The sequence below is a fragment of the Nannospalax galili genome, unplaced genomic scaffold (genome assembly GCF_000622305.1).
Source record: "Nannospalax galili isolate Female #2095 unplaced genomic scaffold, S.galili_v1.0 scaffold78, whole genome shotgun sequence".
NCBI classification, from domain to species: Eukaryota; Metazoa; Chordata; class Mammalia; order Rodentia; family Spalacidae; genus Nannospalax; species Nannospalax galili.
In genome coordinates this window covers 1,038,240-1,059,438 of record NW_008343387.1, presented here as the reverse complement: position 1 = coordinate 1,059,438, position 21,199 = coordinate 1,038,240, and the positions used below count along the sequence as shown (strand labels likewise).

Genomic DNA, 21,199 nt, shown 5'->3' with positions numbered 1-21,199 from the left:
AATGAGGAACACCTGAAGCTTCAAGTTAAATTTACAAGATGAGAACAAGCCCCAGAAGGAACTGAAATAAGAATGAGTCATAAAGAAGTCAAAAGCTTGAGAGACAATATGATAATGGCATAAAGAGATTTTCAGGAAGGGAAAAAGAAAGTTTAATTAACTTGTACCAGAAAAAGAACTAATTAACATATTTTCATTTAAAAAATTTGCCTCTGTATGTGTGAGAGGGTGTGCATAGTACATGTGTGAGACGGTGTTTGTATGTGCATGTGTGTTTGTAGGCATAGGCCAAAAGTCCACAACCAGTGTCTCCTTGATCTCCACATCACATCACTCTGCCTTCCACCCCCTCCACACCGGCATCACAGGTGCATGCAGCCATGACATCTTTTCTGTGGTGCTAGGGATGCGAATGCAGAGCTTCCTGCTTACACAGGACGCATTTCCCTAGTCATAGAAAGTGATGTGATGAGAAGAAAGCTGGAAAGGAGAACCATGGAAATAAAAAAAAAAAAAAATCAGCATGGGAAACTGTTACTATTAGAGACACAAATAGCCTAGTGTGTCTTTGTGTCTGTGCTGGTATTTATATGTGCACATGTGTGCATATGTGATACATCAGGGCATTCACCTGGCTTCTCTACAGCTAACAAAGCATCTTCAAGGGGCTAATAATTCTTTTGCTTAGATTTTATTTCTAATCAATAATCTCTTCAGTATTCATTTTAGCAAGTAACTAAGTACTCAGAAAAAATTCTTTATCTTGGGATCTTGGGAATGGGAGATGGCTCAGCAGTCAGGACCACTTGCTACTCTTTCAGGGAACCCAGGTGGTTCCGGCACTCGCATGGTGGCTCACAACCATCTGTAACTTCAGTTCCAAGGGATCCGAAACCGTCTTCTGGCTTCCACAGTACAGAGTTTCCACAATCATTGCATGTACTTACACACGTGCAGGCAAAACACTCATCCACATAATAAAAACAAATAAATCTTTTTTTCACTGCAATACAACTATTTTATTAAACAGGTGAACACATTTATTTTACGCACAGTGCAGTTACATTTCTTCTTTTCCTCTGCCCTGTGAGGTCATCACTTCCAACCCTTCTGTTCACATAAGCCGAGTTTTAGCTGTAGGTAGGGCAAGAAGGGGAAGGGAAGTGCAATTCTGAAAATAATGCCAGAGACCCAGACAGGGAAACAAGTGCAGGCAGAAGGTGGTGGTTTCATGGCTGCCACTGTGCCCCGCAGCCCTGGCATTGTTCATCATCTCAAAAGGAAAACTTTCAAGAACTGAAACTCTCGAGCATTAAGCAGTTCTGCTCTACCAGTTGAAGAGGTAGTTTCTCTTGCAATCCCACATGTCCTGGTTTCATAACTGTCTTATTTTGAAGTCTGTTAAGAAATCCCACCATGGTTTACCTCCTCTCCAACTATCTCCTTGAACATCTAAAACAGCAAAACAGAAGAGCAGTTAGTTTCAAAAGATCTGCGTTGAGACCTTCTGTAGGTGAAAACCCCTTTCAAGAAGTCACTGGCCAAATGCACAGCTGGAGCTAACAGATTATGAAAATAGGACCAGATGGAAATATCTCAGGTACCCGATGAGACTCGATTATTCTGCATCTCCGGATTTAAAACAATTGTTCGCGGTGGAAAAAATGTGCCTCTCATTGCTCAGAAAATCTCTTGCTTGCTTGAAGCTACAGGCAGGTGCTGCAGCTGTTCCTTCAGATCTGAAAGTTCAGTGCTTCAGGTCATGGGCAAGCCTTAATTCGGCACCTGGTTTTGGGTCCCAGTGAGGGCATTTGCTGATATGAAGTTATTCACAATGAAGTACCCTGGTTCACCTATTCCTTGGCTGCTGAGAGATGGTTTCCCTGCTTGGGGCTGTTTGTTGGTTTTGCTCAGCATTTTGTGCAACGGATTAGTTCTAGAACGTGCGGTGAGCTCATTCATATCTTCCAGGGGAAAGGTCTTGAAGGCTACCAGGCTCTTTTTGTTCCAGAAAGACCCGAGAAGGCCAAAGGCCAGCTACTTTCATGTCTGCTTCTGGAGGAAGCACTGTGTTTTCGCCGCAGGTTTCATCTGTGCCAGACCACTGGCAAACGGCCATGAGTACAGCTGTCATAGCATCTATTTTATAAACAATGTGGGTTGGAGCTTTCTCTGAATTTCTGATTATTCCCATAATAGTGACCTGTGAAATATCAATAACCCCAATTTTGAAAACTTCGTCAGTCAGAGTAGCAGAAAGCAGCTAAGATAGGAGCTGCCATAGCTTTTGAATCCACTATTCCACATCTTGGTTGAGACTCTGGGAACCAGGCCCAGAAAGCTCCTGACTGGTATATTCGACAAACACCTCAGAAGGTCATTTTCAAATAAAGAAATCTTAAAAAATGCCTTATCCTGATAGTGTAAGAGCAGTAAGAGAAGATGTGGGCCACAAAAAGAGAATCCGTCAGCAGGAAACATTTTTGTTTCCTTCTCTGACGCACAGTGGGAAAGACATCGGCTTGTACCTAAAAACGATCCCCTCATTCAGCTCTGAAATCAAAATGAGTGAAGAGACCTCATAATATTGACTAGTCTTCATTTTCCCTCTGTCTTTTATTGCTTTGTTTTCTCTGGTTAAAATCTAAGTTCTCATCTTTTCTCTTCTCTTGAAGAGCCTTCACCATCACACTACACCCGTTTCTGTTTCCATGTAAAAACCACCTACCTGTCCAAGGCTCCAATCAGAAACTTATTTCTCAGCTCTCTAAAAGCAAGCTCTAGACAATTATTAAACTTGATTAACAGAAATGCTGTCATGTTTATTAACTATTGCTCCCTTTTCCCATCCTATTTAAGCCTATATTATTTTGTCTACATCACTTATTTCCTGGATTATTGTAATAAACTACTATGTTAAAACTGAAGCTGTCTGACTTTTCTCCAATCCACAACCAACACTGGTGGTTTGACACACGCACTTTCTCTCTCGCTCTCACTCTCTCTCTCCTCTGTCTCTTCTATTTCTTTCTTTTTCTCTTTCCCTCTACCTCTATCCTGTCCCTCTTTCCCTCTTTTTGAAATAGGGGCTTGGTAGTAAGAACAGGCTACCCTGGAATTTGTGATTCCTGCATTTCAGCTTTAAAGACACTAGGGTTACAGGCATGTACTATTGCACTTGCCTCAAGCTCTTTCTAAAAGTGCTCGTGAAATATGTTAGGATGCAAGGAGTGAAAACATCTACTCTCTGATTTCCCTGATTATCAAGAAGGCTCTGGAGAACAGGGAAGGAAGTCTGTCGCAGTTCTAAACTCTTTGGAAACATACTAATGAGACTTCTAAGCAAACAGACTAAGAAAACTTCCTGAAAGGAGAATCCTTATCTACGAAATGCTTTGAGAAGTTCTTAGTTTAGGATTGTCCCTCTAGAAATGCTAGACTTCCACAGATTTATAAGGGCTCCTACAGGGTGTCACCAAGCTGCCCAACTATCTTTACTGCAAAATGGAGACATTTTATAGCTTAAACAATCCCCAAAGGGACTTTTATTTCTCTGAACCCGAGGCTGTGCCTCTACCATAGGATGTTTTGCTCTTTTTGCCTCTTTAACTTTCTCCTTAAACTATAAGTAAAGGTTGTTTTTAGAGCCCAATCTCTGATTGAAGTGATTCAAATAGGACATTCTGGATTGTTGTCATTATTTGAGGACATGTGCAACTTGTGACCATGCGATGGCATTGAATGTTGCCCAACACAAATTCTAAACTTAGTTAAAACACTAAGGCCTTTATTGTTTTGTTTTTTTTAAATATTGATTATTTCTTGAAAGTGAACTTTGCAGACAACAACCCCCAGTAGCATTGTCAAAAGCTTCAACATGCTTACATATTTATTGAGCTTTAGGTAAATTATCTTTTGGTGTCTTGGGTTACAAAGTATTTATTTTATATATTGAATTGTATTTTATTTCTCTTTTTCTTCTTTTTGTATTATTTAACTAAAAAGGATCTCATAACTAAATATCAGTGAAATTTATTATTCTTTATTTTATTTTTTTGTTATTCTTTTATTTGCGTGGGGATGATGTGTATATGTATATATGCATTCATGTATGTATTTGGGCATTCATATGTGTGAGTGTGGCTGTGCATATGGAGTAGTACATGTGTGGGGGTCAGAGAACAACCTCTGGTGTCTGTCCTTACTTTCACTTTAAGGCAAGCTCTCCTTTTCCCCATCAATGTATGCCAGACTAGCTGTGCCAGGCTTCTGTGAACTCTCCCATCTCCACGGTCCAACTCATCCTAGGAACACTAGGATTTTACATGTGTGCTACTATGCCTAACTTTACTTGGGTTCTGGAGATTTTAACTCTGGTTGTCAGGCTTATGTGGTAAATACTTTACCATCCACTGAGCTATCTCCCCAGCTCTTGTTTTCCTTTTAGTTGTAACTGTTTTGCATTAAACCTTTTAAATGTTTTGGGATTATTTTTATAGTTGACATGTAGCAAGGAGCAACTATGCATATATTTCAAATATCCATCCAGTGTTTCCCAGCAATATCTAAAGCATAATCTTTCCCTGGTAGAGTGTTTTATGAAGCTGTATGTATCATGCACACACACACACACACACACACACACACACAAAACAATAATTTCTGACTGTATCTTTTCTATTCTCTTTACCACTCTGCTTTTTATTCTGCAAGGGCATGTTTAAAATTATTTAACTGGATTTCTCATCTCATAACTGTTTTCTTCAATAGTATATAAACACTTTATTAATTTGGCTAACTATGGAATTAATTTTATGAGGGCCATCCTTGAAAAAAAACAAGTTAGTATTTTTAGGAAATATTTAAATATATATTTAAATGATTTAGAAAAAAGAAATGTAAAAAGTATTTCTCACTGAAAAAATATTTGATTATATTAGAATCATGAATATCTCTGTATATCTCTGAGAATAGAAGATATTTACTTATGTATGAAATATTTATTTTTTTCTGAGGATTTCATATTTTATCACCCCTGTCACTGCTATATATTGCTCTTTTTATCCTTTTTTACTTCCTTTTAGAAAACTTATACAAAACTACTAGTTTTGTACTTTTATGTTTTGATGGGCCATTTAAAAATCTCATATGGGGGCCAGCAAGATGACTCAGAAATAAGGGCACTTGCCACCAAGCCTGATGCCAATTCCTAGAACTATATGTTGGAAGGATAGAACCAATCCAGTAAGTTGTTTTCTGACCTGCACATACACACACACACACACACACACACACACACAGTAAGTGTAACTAAACTCAGTTTTTAAGAAATTCAAACATATTTTATTGAATTTATAATATGTATATACATACCCTTTGTAAGTAAGATTTTAGTTATAGTATTCAGTTTTCATATTTTTGCCTAAAATATCTGAAGTACTCTGCTAGGGAGTACTCCCCTATGACGTAAGTAGCCTCAAATTCTTAGTCCCTTTAACAGTGCCAGGTATGCAGGTATGCGTTTTGTCTTGTGGAATGGACCTCAAATCCAATCAGAAATTGGTAAATTGTTCCCAAGCCATTCCTTCCATAGTCCCACCAGTGAGCATATCTTCCCAGGTCAGTTATCATAGCTCACAGGGTTCACCCTGGGTTCAGAAATGATGCTGATGGCTGTTTTTCTCCTGTAGTGTTCACAGCACCTTCCAGCACTATGAAAGCTAGCCAGTAGTGATGAAGCTTCCAGGTCAGTACTGGCTCCATTTCTCCATGTTCAACGGCATATATGACTTCAGCAATAGGGTCATAGCTCTTGGCCTTTTCAAAAGTCCTTAGTGTCAATTATACCTCCCCCTCCGTCCCCCTCCACCCTGCCCTCCAATCCCCACCCCACTCAACTCTACTTACTTCATTATTCCCCAGTTGCCCTTTGTAGCACCCAGGTTCTACCTACCCTCTGTTAAAAGCCAGCTTTTCCCTTGGCCCCTTATTGTATCCTGACTTTGATGAGTATTCCAATTGAGTATCCACATTGAGAGAGAAATGCAACCCTTGTCTTCTTGGGTATGGGTTACCTCACTAGAATGATTATTTCTAGCTCCATATATTTATCTGAAAATTTGTAATTGCATTTTCATTACAGCTGAATAAAATTCCATTATGTTAATGTATCACATGGTCATTATCCATACATCAGTTGGTGGACGTCTTTATACACATAGATAAATGCATCCCTCAGCTATTATCAGGGAAGTTTCATTTTGCTCTGGAGGGCCATTAACACAGAAACCCACAACTGCTCAACAAGCAGAGAGTAAGAGACTGAGAATTTTCTTGTTTGCCACAGGAGCCCTTATAGGGTTTTCTGTTAGTGTTAAGAAATCTACATAAAGAAGTAGATGAACTAGCACAGACATCCTAACGGTTCTAGCAAACTGGAAGTGAAGCATAAATGTTAATATTGTTTTTAGTATTCATTTTATGCATCAGATAGTATTTTCCAGAGACTTTTTAGCATGAAGATCATCTTTCCTTGACAGTTCAAAACCAGTTGACCATGGTTTCCTATCTTCAGGTCATTTAATAGCATTTCCAATATCTTTTATCAATGAATTTCATATTTTATATAATTTGAGTTAAGCTGAACAACTTGTCTTTCTGCTAACCATTCGTAGTATCGGATCTTCCAAATATATTACTATTTTACTGAATGTAGGATGCATTAAAAATAGCAGAAGCAACAAAGAATTTGTCCTCTGACTTTGTTCTATTGCTCCTGGGTCCAGTTTTGCATGTTACTCCTTAAACGTATCAGGTACAGCATTAGTTCTTATCATAGACAGGACAGGTTTCCTCCACAAAATCATACAGTGAAACTAACTCCTTGCACAACTGTGTTTGGGAATTGTGTCTCTAAGGAAAAAATTAATGTTAAGTGAAATAATAAGGGTGGCACTCTGATCCAATAGGATTAAACACTTAACCTCTCCAACTGTCAATTGTTCAGCAAAAATATGAGAAGACCTATTTGCCAGACTTGTGCATGTAAAATGAAATTATATAATAACTTGCCTGGAATAGCTCTTAGTACATAGAAAGCAGTCGGGAAACATGGACACAAATCATTGTTAACATATATGCGCATATATATATAACATTCTTGAATTTATAATTGCCACTTATAATAACAACAATGAAAAAACCTGTACTTTCTCCAAGAGGCTTTCAGGGAGTTGTATGTAGGGTAACCTTGTCACTTAGTTATTAAGCAATAGGTCACTGCTCACAAAAAAGAAAGTGCTATTTTGCAGCATGAACATGTCACTACTTTTCACTGGCTACAATGCAAAAGGCAATTTGCTCCATTTTAATTTGATTTTGTTCCATCTTTTAGAATAATTACCGGACAATTATTTTGTCATAAGCTGTATGCTCAATAGACAAATCTGGCTCCATGAGATTAAAAAACTAATTTTCTCTGATGTGGTTTGCTTAGCTTCGACCTTCAATTTATGAAAACATAATTTTTAGGTGTTCTCTTTGGGAGTAAGTAACTTTCCACTCATTTTTACTCTCTTAATTTTCAGTGTTTTTAATATTCAAATTCCGTTTTCCCCCTTTCATCCAGTAAACTAACTTATTTAAGTTTTTTCATATCACAAAAAATCAAGTTTATGACAGCATTAGAAACCCTTATTACCCTTATTGTAAGGAAATGCCCCTAAAGAATTCATAAACACAACAAAGAAAAGTAGTAAAAATATAAATTCTGTCAAACAACGGATGCATTAAAAGCTTTGTCTGTAGATATTCCTCCTCTTGCTCCCCCGCCTGCTGGGAATATCTCTGATACAATCCTTGCATGAGAATGAGGCCATACCCATGCATGGTCTCCCATTAGAATCATAGTTGTTTAAACTTCCTATTCTTTGTACCTACCTAAATATCTGCTACACATGAGGCATACATATTTATTGGATGAATACATATCTTTCAAATGAATATATATCTGATAAATATTGCTGAGTGAAAAGTCAAGGAAATATTCTGAACTGGTTGTGTTTTTCCTTTCTTTTGTTTTTGTAATAGAAAAGAACATGTCTTCTATAGACATATGCAATACAAGGTGACAATGCCCAAGCTACCAATATCTGGAAATCCCAAACTGCTCTCATTTTATTGCATTCAGAGCATGAATATTTTTACTCCTTGTGCTGTGAAATGAGGCCCAGATTCTTATGATATCTACTGAAAAATTCATTTTTATTAGAAAATAATGATAAAATACCAATACACATGAGAAAATAATTTGTTCACCATATGATTACATGACTTTCTCATTATAGATGTTCAAATAGACTATATACAGATGTGATTCAAAAATCAAATTATATTTATCAGTGAAAACTGAGATTGATAATGTTTGATCATGATTAATGTTTGATTGATAATGATTGATTATGTTTATCATTAAGTAGCATTAACTTATAGCTATGCCAGGGAGACACATAGTATAATTTATGTTTTTTTATTTATATTTCAGATAGTCTATAAATCAAGTGAAAAATTAAAACTCATAAATAATCCCTAAAATGATTTTATTGTTCAAATCTTTTAGCTATCTTTACTTTAATAATGATTATCATAGTTTACATGTTAATTAGCTAAAACTAAATGTTAAAGAATACATCTGTGGGCATTTGTGTTAATGAAAGTAAAAGATAATCTAGACATATGTTTTCACTGGAAGGCGTATCTATTATTATCCTATCTTATAACCTTGTAGTGTATCTTGATAGTGTTTCAAAATAGCCATGCAGTAGTTAAATTTTTACTAATATCAAACATGTGACAGTAAAATAAAAAATTTAAAGTACATATTTAGAAACCAGTAAAATATTCTGTCAATAACACAATGTCCTTTCATTTCATGAAGTGAAGAAAAGTAATTGTGATACTAAAAATTAAAAAGGAAAAGGTCAAAATTCAATGCAAGAGGATTAGGATTAATACACAAACAGAAATGTCAATTTGCAAGAGAGGAGTTTTACTGAATATTACAGCAGCTCAAGATGATTTTCTGGGCTATTCTGGTGTATGCCTTTGTAAATCCATTTTCTCTTCCTTTTCTCCCTGTATCCAGGGAACTCTGGCTGAGCAGAATGACAATATAAATGGACGCTGAAGTGTGAAATGTACCCTACACATTCATGTGCTAAATATTTGGTCCTCAACTGACAGATCTATTTTCAAAGATTCTGGAAGGGGTAAATTTGAGAAAGTGGATCATTAAGGGCATAAATTTGAAGGTTATACCTGCTCCCCACTGCCTTCCCTCTCTGTCTCCTATCTGCTATTAAGTGAAAATGCTCCTTTGTCAGAACCTCCCACATTGTGGATACCCTAGTCAAACAACCATGGACTGAGATATCTGAAACCAAGAGCCAAAATAAATCCTTCCTCGTGTAAGTTGTTTCTCAGGTGTTTTTGTCACAGCAGCAAAATTTTAGCTAACACACGTGATCATACCTAGAAACTTGAGGCTTGATGGCTGGAATGTAGACTATAGCTAACTTCTTTAGTCTCTCAGGACCCATGCATCACTGAGGACTAGAAATAGCATCAGAGGATGAGCTGTTTCTTCTTTAGCACACTGGCTGAAACTTAGCTTCTTTGAGATAATGCTCCAGCAAGAATGTTTGCTGTGCAGGAACAATGGAGAAGTGTATCATTCCATAGTAGCAGGAAAATTATGTTTTCTCTTTGGATGCTTTCAATTCACAATAATTATTGTACTTGGACTTCCTTCTTAATGTATGGGTGATGTGCATGTGTTAATATTTGTTGATGAAATAAAAAAAGAGGGAAGAACACAATTTTTGGCTTCCAACATGTGATATAAAGTGCAAAAGAAGTTATTTTGAGAGAAGACTTAAAATATTTTGATTTATTTTTAACATATCAAGGTTAAGATTAAGCAAAGTTTTGACCTAAGTATGGAGTGCTAGATGATCTAGGATAATATTAAAAATAGTCAGAAATAGGCAATGATCTTAACCACCCCACATACACAAAATGGTCAGATTAACCTGCCAAGTATTGTCAAATGATTTAAACTTCAGGGAATATCCCTTAAATTGCCTTTGGTTCATACACAGGTTAAATGAAGCAAATGTGTCCAGAAGTTTGACAAGGCATTGCATGATGTGGTAAAGTGGCCCGGTGGGGCTGCAAAGGTGACCGCCTGGCCTAAGCTTCATGGAGACCACAGTCAGACTTAAAAGGCCCTAGCGCCAAATGAGTTGAGGGTAGTCCAGCACAGCCAGGTTACTCCCAGAAATCACAGCTCAAAACATACACCCTTACTGGAGCCAGGAGCAGGTAGACCAGTGGCAAGGCTTTGAGGCAGGCTAGTGCCAGACAATGAGAGGCCTGTCCTCATTCTCTTTGACTTTATCTAATAAAGGTATGAAAATAAATAAAAGAGAAAGTGTGTGACAGATACAAACATTAAAAATAATAATTGGTGGTCAGCAAAGTATATGCTTGATGGCTGAATTCAATCATTGTTTAACAATAGCATTTTACTGGAAAAAAATTGTACCCTACATTTATGAATGAGACTAAAAACCCTCTATGGGATCCTCTTTCACCCCTTTCAATATGGTTAGCAAGACTAAATATGTATTATTCTTTATAGAAAAATCTTGCAACCAGTGGTATAAAACATCAGTTCGAACTTCTATTTAAACTTAATTATTGTTTATTTTATTATTTATTCTTTATGGCTGATTATGCAGATAGAAGGTCAGAGTAATTTTAAACAACATACTGCATTTTACCTTTATATGGCAGTTAAATGCACATTAACTTAGGAGGTCCATAATATTTACATTATATGACTGTAACAGGTAGTCATAGAATTAATTATAACATTTGATGACTGAATATGTATATGTTGGCTACTAATTTTTGTTTATTTTAAAGAGATATTTCTTTTCTTTTATATTTGCTTAGCAGATAGTGCAGTGTGGAGATGTATTTCATTGAAACAAAAGGTGGAAAGAGGGCAGAGAGGAAATGAAAGTACAATTCCTTGCCCTTACTCAATAAAGGTAGAGGTGAATGGGCTAGCTGGGAGGGAGAATCAGGTGATGGGGGTCATGACCTTGGAGAGGCACTGTGTCTTTATCTTTGATGAGTTGCAAGATTCATCTTGTTTACTGTGATGTCTGTGAACTGAGAGCCAAAAAAGACATGCTTTAGAAAGAATTAAGAACATTTTTCACTCCAGTTCTAGGAAAGACATTCCCACTTGAACTCCCCATTGGGCAGACAAGATGGTGTTTAGCATAGCAACACAATTTTTCCATAGCAATATTTAGATCCAGAAATGTTATGTAGGCCACTATTGTTTTATGATAGATGAGTGATTTAGAATCCCACAATGGAAAAAAAAAAGCATCTGTTCAATGAAATGGTTTGCATTGTTTCAAAGGGCTTTTGTTTGGGTTGTTTTCTAGGTCACTTGGTTAGGACGTTAGAACAGGGGAGCATGAAAAACTCCTCTTCCTGTGTTTCCAGGTCAGTTTTTAACGATGAGTTCTGTCTGCCCTGTTTGTTTCCCTTTTCCTCAACTTCTCTAGCATGGGCACATTTCTTGTGGTGGATTGACTTTTTTCTACAGGGCTCTAAATAAAAGCACAATAATGAAGAAGGAAGAACATCATGCAGACCTTGTTATGGTCCATCAGTCAGCTGGCATCATTTAGAGATCTATGTGTCTCTATTTGCTAGGATAAAAATTCTAGCAGACTCACCCTTTGTCTCCAAGTAGTTCTGTGTTAGCCTCCTCCGAAGGTGAAGGAGGGCTGTCCATTTCAATACCCTTCAGGGCACAGGTCTCTCTTCTTTCTTAATTTTGTTTTTGCTTTCCCAAGACAGACTCTTTCCATATAACTCACTCATTCGAAACTTTCTGTAGCCCAAACTGACCTTTTTTATTTTTCCATTTTCTCTATTTTGATGTAAGACACATCATTTGGATTGTAATTTGCAAGTATTTATTTTCAGTGTGTCTCAATGTAAATGGAAAACACCTGGTCAGCCTTTGAAAAGAGCTTTTCAGATGCTTGAAAACAGTTATTAAACATCCCTCAGCAATCCTTTCTGTAATAGGAGTCACTGTAACTTTCTATAACATCTCTTTATAGTGATGTTCTGCTCTTTTAATGGAACACTGTGATCATTAGGATATTAATTTTGACTCCTTTTACTGAACCAGTTTGCATGTACTTAGTCAGAACTCCTACTTCAGTCTGCTTTACATCGTTTGTGGGTTTTAAAGGTGTAGGGTGGAGTGGTCTCTGCACAAATGAATGAGGAAATTTCTGGAGCTGTAAGATTCTGTGTTTCCTGTTTTAACCTGTGGAAGACATCCTTGACTTAGGACTCCCAGTAAGTATTTATTTCTCTTAATCTTAGTTCACATTTGTTTTTAGAAAACCTAAAGAATAATCAGGATTAATTACTATTTGTGATGCAAAAGGTTTCCTATAAACAAAGTTTAATGACAACAATCAGTTATCACATTTGTTTGAAAACTTAAAATTCTTACCAATGTTATAACATGATAGCAATTATGGTGAAACAGAGTATTAAATGAGACAAAAGAGAATCTGTGGGAGTTTTCTTTTAAGTGTCCACAATACATGTTAAATTTTTGTACTGTAGATATAAAAGACCAGATGTTCCATTTGCCAAATTCATACCTTAATAAGATAGAGGCAACATTATTTTATCTCATAAAATATTCAACAATATTATCTCTTGCTTGTTTTGAGTAGACTTTAAATGAAGCAACCATACAAATCAAGAAAAGTAGTGAAATGAGAGAAAAACATCTTCAAGTGTGAAGTCCCAGGAAGGAAGAGCCAAAGTCATATATCTAATAGAGTTGTCAGCATGTTCAGTAAATGATGGTTACCAACATCATGTTGAATGCTTTTACAGATTGTTACCAATGCAGTAGGCAAAGAAGAAAAGCAAGTCCCCATTTCTCACATACCTAATCTCTTAGTGGGAGTGGCAGACAGCATAATTAAGGCGAATAAGTAGATGAGACATCACTTCATGCAAATTCTCTGAAGAAAATAAATCATAGTGACAATTGCTAACATAAATAAGATGATACAAGGATATTTAAGGCAAGATGTTAAGTGACAAGTGAGTTTGCTTCATAGGCATCTAAAGAGAAAAAAGCAGAGAGAAACACAGGAAACAAAGAAATATCTTTGTCGTGGACACAACAATGGACAGCTTGCAACTCTGTGTTCATTCTTCCCAACCATGAATTCATTTCCTGCTTCTTTTCCTACTGGTCAAAATTCAAACTTCCCATTTACTGTGAGACCATCCCCAAATCCAGTCTTTCATTTTGACACAAGTTCATTAGAAAAAATCCTTTTCAGTAAAATATATTTCAATGGTACTAAGAATTTTTTAAATCTATGTGTATGACTCTTCTATATTGTCAAACAACAGAGCTCTCTTCTAGAATGAGGATTATGCCCCTTGACTTATTTTGCTTTCTACTTCAGGATAAGTAATATTGACCAAATAAGAATTTGAAGCCTTTTGAAGAACCAAGAGCTTTGTATTGACCATAAACTTGACTCCAATTTTCTACATCTACAAAGGTTTTTATTAAAAGATAAGAAGGATATCACTGGGGTTAATAAATTAAACACCTTTGAAAAATAATGATAAAAGTATATCTAAAAAACTTCAGGGCTGAGCTGGGCATGGTAGAGCATGCCTTTAATCCCAGCACTCGGGAGGCAGAGGCAAGCAGATCTCTGCAAGTTCGAGGCCAGCCTGGTCTCCATCAGTGAATCCAAAAACAAACAAACAAAAAAACCCCCAAAACAAAGAACTTCAGGGCTGGAGAGATGACTCAGCAGTGAAGACAGCTTGCAGAAGATTGGAGTTTGGTTCCCAGCACCCATGTCAGGCAGCTTGTAACTTCCTTTAATTGCATATTCAGGGGATCTGACATGGCACACAGAAACAAACATACACATAACCATGCACACATGTATACATAATTTTAGAAAATAATAAAATTAATGAACCAAGGAAAGCATGGTAGTGCATAACTGTGATCCCAAAACTCTGTAGTCTGGGACAGAAGATTATAACTTTGAGTCCAATTTTAGCTATAGGAAGATGCCAGTGAGTTGTATGGTCTTAGAGAAGCAAAATCAAAACCAAAAAAGAATGAGGCTGCTGCAGTTGCTTGGGTGAATTTTTTTCTAGTTTCATTCTATTGCTGTGATAAAACAATGGGACTGAAAGTAATTTAGGAAAAAAAATAGATTACTTCAGGTTATAGGTTATAATATATATATGGTATAAGGGAAATCAAAGCAGGAACTCAAGCAGGAATTTGAAGTATGGCACAACACTGTTTGCTGGCTCCCTTACAGATTCATGCTTATCTAGTTTCCTTAGACAGATCATGACCAACTTCCCAGAGACTGGTATCTCCCACAAATGTGTTTGGTGTTTGGTTCTCCTATAACACGTAACAAGACATTCTCCACTGACATGCCCACTGGCCAATCTGATTTGGGAAATCCGTCTAAAAAAGAGAGACCAAAACCTGACCTGAAATAAATCCATACATAATCAGTAGCAGGCATTTTAGAAACAATGAAACAGCTAACATTTTCTGTAGGGAGCCGTGGGCCCCCTTCCCAGAAATAGTAACTATTGTCTGTGAAGCAAGCTGTTTACAGCTTCAACCTCTGACCTAGTGTCAAGAGTAGCCGGATGACTTGGTGAAAAACATGTTTTTCTGCCTTGACCTTTTAAATTTCCTCATCCTATAAAAACATGGGTCTCGTGGTCTAACTGTGGAATGTATGGTGAACAGCAGAATTTATCCGCCCAGCTTCTCCCGCCACTTATCTGCCCAGCTTCTCCTGCCCTCTGCTCCCCTATAAAAGCTCTGTGCAGACGTTCAATAAATGAGACTTGATCAGAAGACTGTCTTGTCTCCATTCTCTGTGCCTCTTGCCCCATTGAATCCCCACTCCTCACTCCAGGTACCCCGTTGCAGATCCCGTGGGTCGGGACAGTTGGCACCCAACATGGGGCTTGAATACTGAGGCAGCAGTGAGGGAGACGACGTGAAAAGGAAAGCGTTTGACAAATTTTGAGATACATTGGAGCCGCCTTGGGAACCTGCCTCGGCCGAAACCGAAAGTAAGTGGAAACGTCCGATCATGGGGCAAGAATTAAGCCAGCATGAGCTTTATGTTAAGCAGTTAAAGGAGGCTTTAAAGACACCGGGAGTAAAGGTTAAAACTACAGATTTGTTTCATTTTTTTGATTTTGTTAAAGAAATTTGTCCCTGGTTTCCCCAGGAGGGCTTGATAGACATTAAAAGATGGAAGAGAGTAGGAAGTGCATTAGAGGATTACTATAAAGTTTTTGGTCCGGATAAGATCCCGGTCACAGCCTTTTCATACTGGAATTTAATAAAAGAATTAATAGACAGAAAGGAAGCACCCACCGAGGTGCAGGCAGAGGATCTGTTACAAAATAGCGCCTGCCCAAAAGCTAGTAAAGTCCCTGTGGAAGAAGTTGACCTTATTTCCCTTGATAGCGATGAGGAGGATTCAGCTAGACAATCTAAGACCCACTCGGAAAGTTCAGATCTTGATCATAACAAGTCAGACCCAAATCCTAAGTCTGGCTCTGACGTCGTGCCGTTCCAGCCTGATGCTGTGCCTACGGCCCCCTCTGAGGCTCATCCCCTGCCCCCTCCTTATGCTATTCTACCAACTCTGCCGGCCCTTGAGGCTTTTGCAGTTTTTCCTCCCATTGAGCACTTAAAAGCAGAAACTGACTGTTTACAGCAACGTGTCGAGTTAGAGCGCCGTCGCCACACACTGGTTGCTGAACTCCAGAGCCTGACAGCCCAAGGTTTGTTCTCAGGCCCCATGACCACCACAACCGAGACCCCAATAGTCAGCCGTTTGCGTGGTTTATCCACTACCGCGCCCTCTGCTCTTAAAGCCTTCCCGGTTCTAGAAATTATAAAGGGTGGCGGAGATGATGACGAGCCCAACAGACAACATAACCCCTTCAAGCTCTCTGACATGAAAGACTTAAAAACTGTGGTGTCACAGTATGGTGCCACAGCCCCTTATACCATTACCCTCCTTGAGGGACTGGCAGAGCAGTGGTCGACTCCCTCAGATTGGCATACCCTTGCCAAGGCTCTCCTTCATGGGGGAGATTTCCTCTTATGGAGATCAGAATATTTTGATGCCTGTAAATAAACTGCTAAAAAGAACATTAAGATGATTAATGATGACTGGACCTTTGATATGTTAATGGGTCAGGGAGAGTATGATTCCAATGACACCCAAATGAATTATCCACCTGGCCTTTTTGCACAAATCCAGACAGCAGCCATTAAGGCCTGGAAGAAACTCCCTACAAAGGGTGACTTGGGGGTCTCCCTTACTTCCATTAAACAGGGTCCCAATGAGCCTTTTGCTGATTTTGTCCATTGCCTAACCACCACCGCTACTAAGCTTTTTGGTAGTATCGAGGGCGGTACTGAGCTCATCCTAAAGCAACTAGCGTTTGAAAATGCTAATCCTGCCTGTCAGGCCACCATTCGCCCTCATAAAAAGAAAACTAACTTAGATGGATACGTGCGACTTTGCGCTGAGATTGGCTCCTCCTATCAACAGGCCCTTGCCATGGCAGCTGCACTTAGTGGTAGAACAGTGAGAGACTTCTTAAATGACGCAAACGGCCTATTACTAGGGGATGCTTTAAATGTGGAAAGCCGGGCCATTTTTCTTGGGATTGCAAGTCACCACCTGATCAGACAAAAATCAATAATAGCTCTGATAGACCTCCAGGGCTTTGCCCTAGATGCAAACGAGGAAGGCATTGAGCAAATGAGTGCAAGTCCAAAACTGATTTTCAGGGCAATACCTTGCCTCCCCATCAGGGAAACGGATGGAGGGGCCAACCTCAGGCCCCGACACAAACAATTGGTGCAATCAATTTCGTCCCCGAAAGCACCAACAATCCATTTCAGACCTCTGCTGAGCAACGCCCAGAAGCGCAGGACTGGACCTCAGTTCCACCTCCCACACAGTACTAACCCCGGAAATGGGAGTTCAATTAATAAAGACGGGTGTGCACGGTCCCTTGCCTCCAGGCACTTGTGGTCTAATTCTAGGAAGAGGTAGCTCAGCCCTTAGAGGCCTGACAGTTATACCAGGGGTACTTGATTCAGATTATGCGGGAGAAATTAAAATTCTAATAAAAACTGAGAGCGTTATTGTCCCCATCACCCTGGGAGATAGGCTTGCCCAACTTGTGTTGATTCCACTAGCAGCAGGAACAAATCCAGCTTTCCCCCATGCTCGCACCTCCCGTAGTTTTGGCTCTTCGGACGCCTATTGGGTCCAGAGCATCACCCACAAAAAGCCAACCCTAATGGAAAAAAATTTGAAGGACTCATTGACACTGGTGCAGATGTTACTATTATTGTTTCCAATGTTTGGCCCTCCAGCTGGCCTACTACTGATACCGTAACTAATCTGACAGGAATAGGACAAAGCTTAAATCCCAAACAAAGCTCAAAAATTCTCACCTGGAAGGACACTGCAGGCAATTCAGGCCAAATTAAGCCTTTCATTTGCCTCACATACCGGTTAATCTATGGGGACGAGACCTCCTAACCCAAATGGGAGTAATGATGTATAGTCCTAATGACACCATCACTGCCCAAATGCTAGCTCAAAATTATTGCCCAGGAAGAGGCTTAGGTAAATCAGGAGAGGGGATAACCTCACCTATCCAACCCAGTGGACAATTTGACAAACGCGGCCTGGGAAATTTTTAACTGCGACCATTGACAAACCTGCACCCTCAAACTCTGCAGATCCCATAACTTGGAAATCTAATGATCCTGTTTGGGTAGATCAATGGCCGCTTTCCCTAGAAAAGTTAACTGACGCAATGCAGTTCGTGCAGGAACAACTTAAACTAGGACACATAGAGGAATCTCATTCACCTTGGAATACGCCCATCTTTGTCATAAAAAAGAAATCTGGTAGATGGAGGTTACTGCAAGACTTAAGAGCAGTTAATGCCACTATGGTACTTATGGGAGCCCTACAACCTGGCTTGCCCTCGCCAGTGGCTATTCCTCAAGGCTATCTCAAAATTGTTATAGATCTTAAGGATTGCTTCTTCACCATTCCCTTATGCCCACAGGACCGTAAACATTTCACATTCAGCCTTCCTTCCATCAATTTTAAAGAACTTATGAAAAAATATCAATGGAAGATTTTACCCCAGGGAATGGTCAATAGCCCCACCTTGTGCCAAAAGTTTGTTGCTACCGCCCTACAAAAAATCAGATCTTCATGGCCCTCCATGTATATCATCCATTACATGGATGATATTCTTATTGCTGGCCAGGATGGAGGGGCGATACTAAAGTGCTATACATAGCTTCAGCATGACCTCGCTGCTGCGGGTCTCCAGATAGCACCAGAAAAAATACAGCTTCAAGACCCATACTCTTACTTGGGTTTTCAGCTTAATGGTCCTAATGTATCCACTAAAAAGGCTGTCCTTCGGACCAATCACCTTCAGACATTAAATGACTTTCAAAAACTATTAGGGGACATTAATTGGCTCCGCCCATACTTAAAATTAACCACAGGAGAACTTAAGACCTTATTTGACATTCTCAAAGGCAATCCAGACCCAAGATCCCCCAGAATACTCTCACAAGAGGCCAGAGCAGCCATTATAAAGGTAGAAAAAGCAATAGCTCAACAATTTATCACCAGGATAAATTATGCTAGGCCTTTATGGCTCATCATTTTTTGCACAACCTTCTCTCCTACCGGCCTTCTTTGGCAACAACCTCATAACCCCCTTATGTGGCTCCATCTGTCTGCCTCTCCTAAAAAAGGTTTTACACCCTTATTTTAATGCAGTTGCAGACCTTCTTATTTCAGGCTGCAAGGAGAGCCACACCTACTTTGGGATCGAGCCCTCCCATATCGTTCTGCCTTATACCAAAGAACAAATAGATTGGCTTCTTCAAAATTCAGACGCATGGCTAATTGCTTGTGCCAGTTTTTCAGTTCCATAGACAACAATTACCTGCCTGACAGGCTCCTCCAGTTTTGTAAATTACATGCTTTGGCTTTCCCTCGCCTTACTAGCCTAAAGCCTCTACCTGACGCCTTGTTAGTTTTCACTGACGGCTCCTCCTCTGGGATGGCTGCCTATACCCTTGAGGAGCAGACAACCCACTTCCAAACTAATCTTGCCTCTGCACAATTAGTAAAACTTTCAGCCTTAATAGCTGTTTTCGCTGTTTTTCCCACAAAACCCCTCAACATATATACCGATAGTGCCTACCTCGCCCACTCTGTTCCCCTGCTTGAAACTGTTCCCTTTATCACACACGCCCCGAAGCCGCCAATCTTTTTCAACAGTGCCAACAACTTATTCGCGAGAGAACAGTCCCTTTCTTCCTTGGTCATATTTGAGCTCATTCTGGCCTACCCGGCCCTCTTTCCACTGGCAATGAACTAGCTGATGCAGCTACCAAGATAGTTGCAGTTGCCACTGTTCCTGCCGTCACTCAAGCTCAGCAAGCTCATGCCTTACACCATTTAAATGCTACTTCTTTAAGACTTTTATTTAAAATTACTAGAGAACAAGCCAGACAGTTAAAAATTATGAAACCTGTGTAGCCTTCCTTCCAGTCCCCCACCTGGGAGTTAATCCTTGGGGACTAACACCCAATATGCTCTGGCAAATGGATGTCTCCCACCTTCCTGAGTTTGGTACACTGCAATATGTTCATGTCTGCATCGATACCTTTAGTGGTTTAATTTGTGCTACTCTTCAGTCTGGAGAAGCTACTAAACATGTCATTGCTCATCTTCTACACTGCTTCTCTATCTTAGGAACACCCTCCTATCTAAAAACAGATAATGGCCCTGGCTACATTTCCCAGGCCTTTAAAAATTTCTGCTCCACCCTACAAGTGCAACATTCTACCGGTATCCCTTACAATCCTTAAGGACAAGGAATAGTTAATAGTTGAGCAAGCTCAACTATCCTTAAAAAATACCCTACAAAAAATTAAAAAGGGGGAGTGGTATCCCACTAAGGGCACCCCAAGAAACCTGTTAAATCATGCACTCTATGTTTTAAACTTCCTCGCCCTGGACTCAGACGGTAAATCTGCAGCAGACCGCTTCTGGCATCCTGAATTGAAAAAGCAATATGCCATGGTAAAATGGAAAGATCCCTTAGACAATTCCTGGCATGGCCCAGACCCAGTTCTAATCTGGGGAAGAGGATCTATCTGCATTTTTTCACAACAACATAATGCCGCCAGATGGCTCCCAGAGAGACTAGTAAAACAGGTTAATAAAGACCCCTCCAAGGAGACAGAGACTCCTTGAGAAAAGAATTCTCTTTCTTTCCACAGATAAAGGCACATGGCTCGTATCAGTTGGAAACTACTAGGTGCCATCATTCTCCTCGCAATCCTGGTCATATCTGTTACCATCATCATTTTGATCTTTGTAGACCTCGCACAAGAAATAGAGCGCAACTCTTCAGGATGCAGTTTGTGCTAATCATCCTCATGTCCCTTGTGGTTCTTTCACCCCCAACACTAGGAACCCTATCCAACACCCACACCACATGGAACTACACGTGGCTAGTCCTTAATGGACAGGGTAACCCTGTATGCGCCACCTCCACACTCACCAATGAGCAGCCCTGGCCCACGTTATACCCAGATATGTGCCAGATCACGCTGGGGGCACCAGGCATTTGGGGCCTGGAGGGACATGACGCCTACCTAGGCAAGCCAGCCCCTGATGCAAAAGTAGGGGCTCAGGTCACTCAGTGAAAGGGTTGTTCCGACAAGAGCCAGAGGGCCCAGCTCAGGACCTTAGAATTCTATATCTGCCCTGGCTTCCACCGTGCCACTTCCCTTAATCCAACATGTGGTGGCCAGGACTATTTCTACTGTAAAAGTTGGAACTGTGAAACCACAGGCGACACCCATTGGAATCCCTCCTCATCATGGGACTATATAACTGTTAAGTACGACTTTTCT

The 21,199-nt window shown here is 39.6% G+C and overlaps 1 protein-coding gene and 1 pseudogene across 2 annotated transcripts in view; both read right to left on the bottom strand.

The window, feature by feature from the left end:
- Nucleotides 1–21,199, bottom strand: part of Fut9 (fucosyltransferase 9) — a 263,625-nt gene that overhangs the window by 33,674 nt on the left and 208,752 nt on the right. The gene's annotated exons all lie outside the window — the stretch shown is intronic.
- LOC103739295 lies at nucleotides 1,619–15,289 on the bottom strand (annotated as a pseudogene).